This window comes from Colletes latitarsis, chromosome 1 (assembly GCF_051014445.1).
Source record: "Colletes latitarsis isolate SP2378_abdomen chromosome 1, iyColLati1, whole genome shotgun sequence".
NCBI lineage: Eukaryota > Metazoa > Arthropoda > Insecta > Hymenoptera > Colletidae > Colletes > Colletes latitarsis.
The window spans coordinates 27,089,396-27,096,082 of record NC_135134.1 but is presented as its reverse complement, the minus strand read 5'-3'; positions in this window follow the sequence as shown (position 1 = coordinate 27,096,082).

Below are 6,687 nucleotides of genomic sequence, written 5' to 3'. Positions count from 1 at the left end.
CAGATTCTGGGCTTTTTCTGGTTTGGATCCCGTAGTAATGTGGTACCACACTGAAACAGTCCATTAAACCTGGTTTCGATCAATATTTTAGAGGCTAACGCATGTTATGTCTAGGTTAGTCCTGGGATTTGCCCGTATCAGGGTCATATTTTCGTATTCTCCACATACATGTTGAACAGATCCTGGGTTTTTTCTAGTTTGGATCACGTAGTATTGTGGTACCACACTGAAACAGACCATTAAACCTGGTTTCGATCAATATTTTAGAGAATAACGCATGTTAGGTCTTGGTTAGGTCTGGGATTTGCTCACATCAGGCTCGTATTTTCGCATATTTCTCATAGTTGATGGCCAGATTCTGGGCTTTATCTGGTTTGGATCACGTAGTAATGTGGTACCACACTGAAACAGTCCATTAAACCTGGTTTCGATCAATATTTTAGAGGATAACGCAAGTTAGGTCTGGGATAGGTGTGGGATTTGCCCTCATCAGGGTCATATTTTCGCATTTTTCACATACTTGTAGAACGGATCCCATGCTTTTTCTGGTTTTGGATCACGTAGTAATGTGGTACCACACTGAAACAGTCCATTAAACGTGATTTCGATCAATATTTTAGGTGTTATCGCAAGTTATGTCTGGGATAGGTCTGGGATTTGCCCTCGTCAGGCTCATAGTTTCGCGTTTCTTACATACTTGTAGAACAGATCCTGGGTTTTTTCTGGTTTGGATCCCGTAGTAATGTGGTACCACACTGTAACAGTCCATTAAACCTGGTTTCGATCAATATTTTAGAGGATAACGCATGTTATGTCTAGGTTAGTCCTGGGATTTGCCCTCATCAGGGTCATATTTTCGCGTTCTTCACATACTTGTTGAACAGATCCTTGGTATTTTTCTGGTTTTGATCAGGTAGTAATGTGGTACCACACTGAAACAGTCGATTAAACCTGGTTTCGATCAATATTTTTGAGGATAACGCAAGTAAGGTCTGGGATAGGTCTTGGATTTGCTCGCATCAGACTCGTACTTTCGCATATTTCTCATACTTGATGGCCAGATTCTGGGCCTTTCCTGGTTTGGATCACGTAGTAATGTGGTACCACAATGAAACAGTCGATTAAACCTGGTTTCGATCAATATTTTAGAGGATAACGCAAGTTATGTCTGGGATAGGTCTGGGATTTGCCCTCATCAGGCTCATACTTTCGCGTTTTTCACATACTTGTTGAACAGATCCTGGGTTTTTTCTTGTTTGGATCCCGTAGTAATGTGGTACCACACTGAAAGAGTCCATTAAACCTGGCTTCGGTCAATGTTTTAAAGAATAACGCATGTTAGGTCTTGGTTAGGGCTGGGGTTGCTCTCATCAGACTCGTACTTTCGCATATTTCTCATACTTGGTGGCCACATTCTGGGCCTTTTCTGGTTTGGATCACGTAGTAATGTGGTACCGCACTGAAACAGTCGATTAAACCTGGTTTCGATCAATATTTTAGAGGATAACGCAAGTTATGTCTGGGTTATGCCTGGGATTTGCCCTCATCAGACACATACTTTCGCATTTTCCACATACTTGTTGAACAGATCCTGGGTTTTTTCTGGTTTGGATCGCGTAGAAATGTGGTACCACACTGAAACATTCAATTAAACCTGGTACTGATAAATATTTTTGAGGGAAACGCATGTTAGGTCTAGGTTAGGCCTGGAATTTTCCCTCATCAGACACATACTTTCGCATTCTTCACATACTTGTTGAACGTATCCTGGGTTTTTTCTGGTTTGGATCACGTAGCGATGTGGTGCCACACTGAAACTGTCGATTAAACCTGCTTTCGATCAATATTTTTGAGAATAACTCATGTTAGGTCTAGGTTAGTTCTGGGATTTGCTCTCATCAGGCTCGTACTTTCGCAAATTTCTCATACTTGATGGACAGATTCTGTGCTTTTTCTGGTTTGGATCACGTAGTAATGTGGTACCACACTGGAATAGTCGATTAAACCTGGTTTCTATCAATATTTTTGAGGGTGACCCATGTTAGGTCTAGGTTAGGCCTGGGATTTTCCCTCATCAGACACATACTTTCGCATTCTCCACATACTTGTTGGTCAGATCCTCTGTTTTTTCTGGTTTGGATCACGTAGTAATGTGGTACCACACTGAAACATTCAATTAAACCTGGTCTTGATAAATATTTCAGAGGATAACGCATGTTAGGTCTGGGTTAGGTCTAGGATTTGCCCTAATCAGGCTCATAATTTCGCATATTTCTCATACTTCATGACTAGATCCTGGACTTTTTCTGGATTGGATCACGTAGTAATGTGGTACCACACTGAAACATTCAATTAAACCTGGTCTTGATAAATATTTCAGAGGATAACGCATGTTAGGTCTGGGTTAGGTCTAGGATTTGCCCTAATCTGGCTCATAATTCCGCATATTTCTCAGACTTCATGGCTATATCCTGGACTTTTTCTGGATTGGATCACGTAGTAATGTGGTACCACACTGAAACAGTAAATTAAACCTCGTTTCGATCAATATTTTAGGGGATAACGCAAGTTTGGTCTGGGATAGGTCCGGGATTTGCCCTCATCGGGGTCATATTTTCGCATTTTTCGCATACTTGTTTAACGGATCCTGGGTATTTTTCTGGTTTGCATCACGTAGTGATGTGGTACCACACTGAAACAGTCCATTAAACCTGGTTTCGATCAATATGTTAGAGGATAACGCATGTTAGGTCTAAGTTAGGCCTGGGATTTTCCCTCATCAGACACATACTTTCGCAATCTTCACATACTTGTTGAACGTATCCTGGGTTTTTTCTGGTTTGGATCACGTAGTGATGTGGTACCACACTGAAACTGACGATTAAACCTGCTTTCGATCAATATTTTTGAGAATAACACATGTTTGGTCTAGGTTAGTTCTGGGATTTGCCCTAATCGGGCTCATAATTTCGCATGTTTCTCATACTTCATGGCTAGATCCTGGGCTTTTTCTGGATTGGTTCACGTAGTGATGTGGTACCACCCTGAAACAGTAAATTAAACCTCGTTTCGATCAATATATTAGAGGACAACGCAAGTTAGGTCTGCGATAGGTCCGGGATTTGCCCTCATCGGGGTCATATTTTCGCATTTTTCACTTACTTGTTGAACAGATCCCTGGCTTTTTCTGGTTTGGATCACGTAGTAATGTGGTACCACACTGAAACAGTCGATTAGACCTGGAGGCGATCAATATTTTTGAGGATAACGCATGTTATGTATAGGTTAGTTCTGGGGTTTGCCCTCATCAGGGTCCTATTTTCGCATATTTCTCATAGTTGATGGCCAGATTCTGGGCTTTTGCTGGTTTGGATCACATTGTAATGTGGTACCACACTGATGCATTCAATAAAACCTGGTCTTGATGAATATATTAGAGGATAACGCATGTTAGGTCTGGGTTAGGTCTAGGATTTGCCCTAATCGGGCTCATAATTTCGCATATTTCTCATACTTCATGTCTAGATCCTGGGCTTTTTCTGGACTGGTTCACGTAGTAATGTGGTACCACCATGAAACAGTAAATTAAACCTCGTTTCGATCAATATTTTAGGGGATAACGCAAGTTTGGTCTGGGATAGGTCCGGGATTTGCCCTCATCGGGGTCATATTTTCGCATTTTTCGCATACTTGTTGAACAGATCCTGGGTTTTTTCTGGTTTCGATCATGTAGTAATGTGGTACCACACTGAAACAGTCCATTAAACCAGGTTTCGATCAATATTTTAGAGAATAACGTATGTTAGGTCTTGGTTAGGTCTGGGATTTGCTCTCATCAGGCTCGTACTTTCGCATATTTCTCATAGTTGATGGCCAGATTCTGGGCGTTTTCTGGTTTGGATCACGTAGTAATGTGGTATCACACTGAAACAGTCCATTAAACCTGGTTTCGATCAATATTTTAGAGAATAACGCATGTTAGGTCTTGGTTAGGTCTGGGATTTGCTCTCATCAGTCTCGTACTGTCGCATATTTCTCATAGTTGATGGCCAGATTCTGGGCTTTTTCTGGTTTGGATCACGTAGTAATGTGGTACCACACTGAAACAGTCGATTAAATCTGGTCTTGATAAATATTCTTGAGGGTAACGCATGTTAGGTCTAGGTTAGGCATGGGATTTTCCCTCATCCGACACATACTTTCGCATTCTTCACATACTTGTTGAACGGATCCTGGGTTTTTTCTGGTTTGGATCACGTAGTAATGTGGTAGCACACTGAAACAGTCCATTAAACCTGGTTTCGATCAATATTTTGGAGAATAACTCATGTTAGGTCTTGGTTAGGTCTGGGATTTTCCTTCATCAGACTCATACTTTCGCATTCTTCACATACTTGTTGAACGGATCCTGGGTTTTTTCTGGTTTGGATCACGTAGTTATGTGGCATCACACTGAAACAGTCCATTAAACCTGGTTTCGATCAATGTTTTAGAGAATAACGCATGTTAGGTCTTGGTTAGGTCTGGGATTTGCTCTCATCAGGCTCGTACTTTCGCATATTTCTCATAGTTGATGGCCAGATTCTGGGCTTTTTCTGCTTTGGATCACGTAGTAATGTGGTACCACACTGGTATAGTCGATTAAACCTGGTTTCTATCAATATTTTTGAGGGTGACGCATGTTAGGTCTAGGTTAGGCCTGGGATTTTCCCTCATCAGACACATACTTTCGCATTCTCCACATACTTGTTGGTCAGATCCTGTGTTTTTTCTGGTTTGGATCACGTAGTAATGTGGTACCACACAGAAACAGTCGATTCAACCTGGTTTGGTCAATATTTTAGAGGATAACGCCTGTTAGGTCTGGGATAGGTCTGGGATTTGCCCTCATCAGGCTCATAGTTTCGCGTTTTCCACATACTTGTTGAACAGATCCTGGGTTTTTTCTGGTTTGGATCACGTAGAAATGTGGTACCACACTGAAACATTCAATTAAACCCGGTACTGATAATTATTTTTGAGGGAAACGCATGTTAGATCAAGGTTAGGCCTGGAATTTCCCGTCATCAGACACATACTTTCGCATTCTTCACATACTTGTTGAACAGATCCTGGGTTTTTTCTGGTTTGGATCACGTAGTAATGTGGTACCTCACCGAAACAGTCCATTAAACCCGGTTTCGATCAATATTTTAGAGTATAACGCATGATAGATCTTGGTTAGGTCTGGGATTTGATCTCATCAGGCTCGTAGTTTCGCATATTTCTCATAGTTGATGGCCAGATTCTGGGCTTTTTCTGGTATGGATCAAGTAGTAATGTGGTACCACACTGAAATAGTCGATTAAACCTGGTTCCTATCAATATTTTTGAGGGTAACGCATGTTAGGTCTAGGTTAGGCCCGGGATTTTCCGTCATCAGACACATACTTTCGCATTCATCACATACTTGTTGAACAGATCCTGGGTTTTTTCTGGTATGGATCACGTAGTAATGTGGTACCTCACCGAAACAGTCCATTAAACCCGGTTTCGATCAATATTTTAGAGAATAACGCATGATAGATCTTGGTTAGGTCTGGGATTTGATCTCATCAGGCTCGTAGTTTCGCATATTTCTCATAGTTGATGGCCAGATTCTGGGCTTTTTCTGGTTTGGATCACGTAGTAATGTGGTACCACACTGGAATAGTCGATTAAACCTGGTTTCTATCAATATTTTTGAGGGTGACGCATGTTAGGTCTAGGTTAGGCCTGGGATTTTCCCTCATCAGACACATACTTTCGCATTCTCCACATACTTGTTGGTCAGATCCTGTGTTTTTTCTGGTTTGGATCACGTAGTAATGTGGTACCACACTGAAACAGTCGATTAAACCTGGTATGGTCAATATTTTAGAGGATAACGCATGTTAGGTCTGGGATAGGTCTGGGATTTGCCCTCATCAGGCTCATAGTTTCGCGTTTTTCATATACTTGTTGAACAGATCCTGGGTTTTTTCTGGTTTGGATCACGTAGTAATGTGGTGCCACACTGAAACAGTCGATTAAACCTAGTTTCGATCAATATTATTGAGGGTAACGCATGTAAGGTCTAGGTTAGGCCTGGTATTTTCCCTCATCAGACACATACTTTCGCATTCTCCAAATACTTGTTGGTCAGATCCTGTGTTTTTTCTGGTTTGGATCACGTAGTAATGTGGTACCGAACTGAAACATTCAATTAAACCTGGTCTTGATAAATATTTCAGAGGATGACGCATGTTAGGTCTGGGTTAGGTCTAGGATTTGCCCTAATCAGGCTCATAATTTCGCATATTTCTCATACTTCATGGCTATATCCTGGACTTTTTCTGGATTGTATCACGTAGTAATGTGGTACCACACTGAAACAGTAAATGAAACCCAGTTTCGATCGATATTTAAGAGGATAACGCATGTTAGGTCTAAGTTAGGCCTGGGATTTTCCCTCATCAGACACATACTTTCGCAATCTTCACATACTTGTTGAACGTATCCTGGGTTTTTTCTGGTTTGGATCACGTAGCGATGTGGTACCACACTGAAACTGTCGATTAAACCTGCTTTCGATCAATATTTTTGAGAATAACACATGTTAGGTCTAGGTTAGTTCTGGGATTTGCCCTAATCGGGCTCATAATTTCGCATATTTCTCATACTTCATGG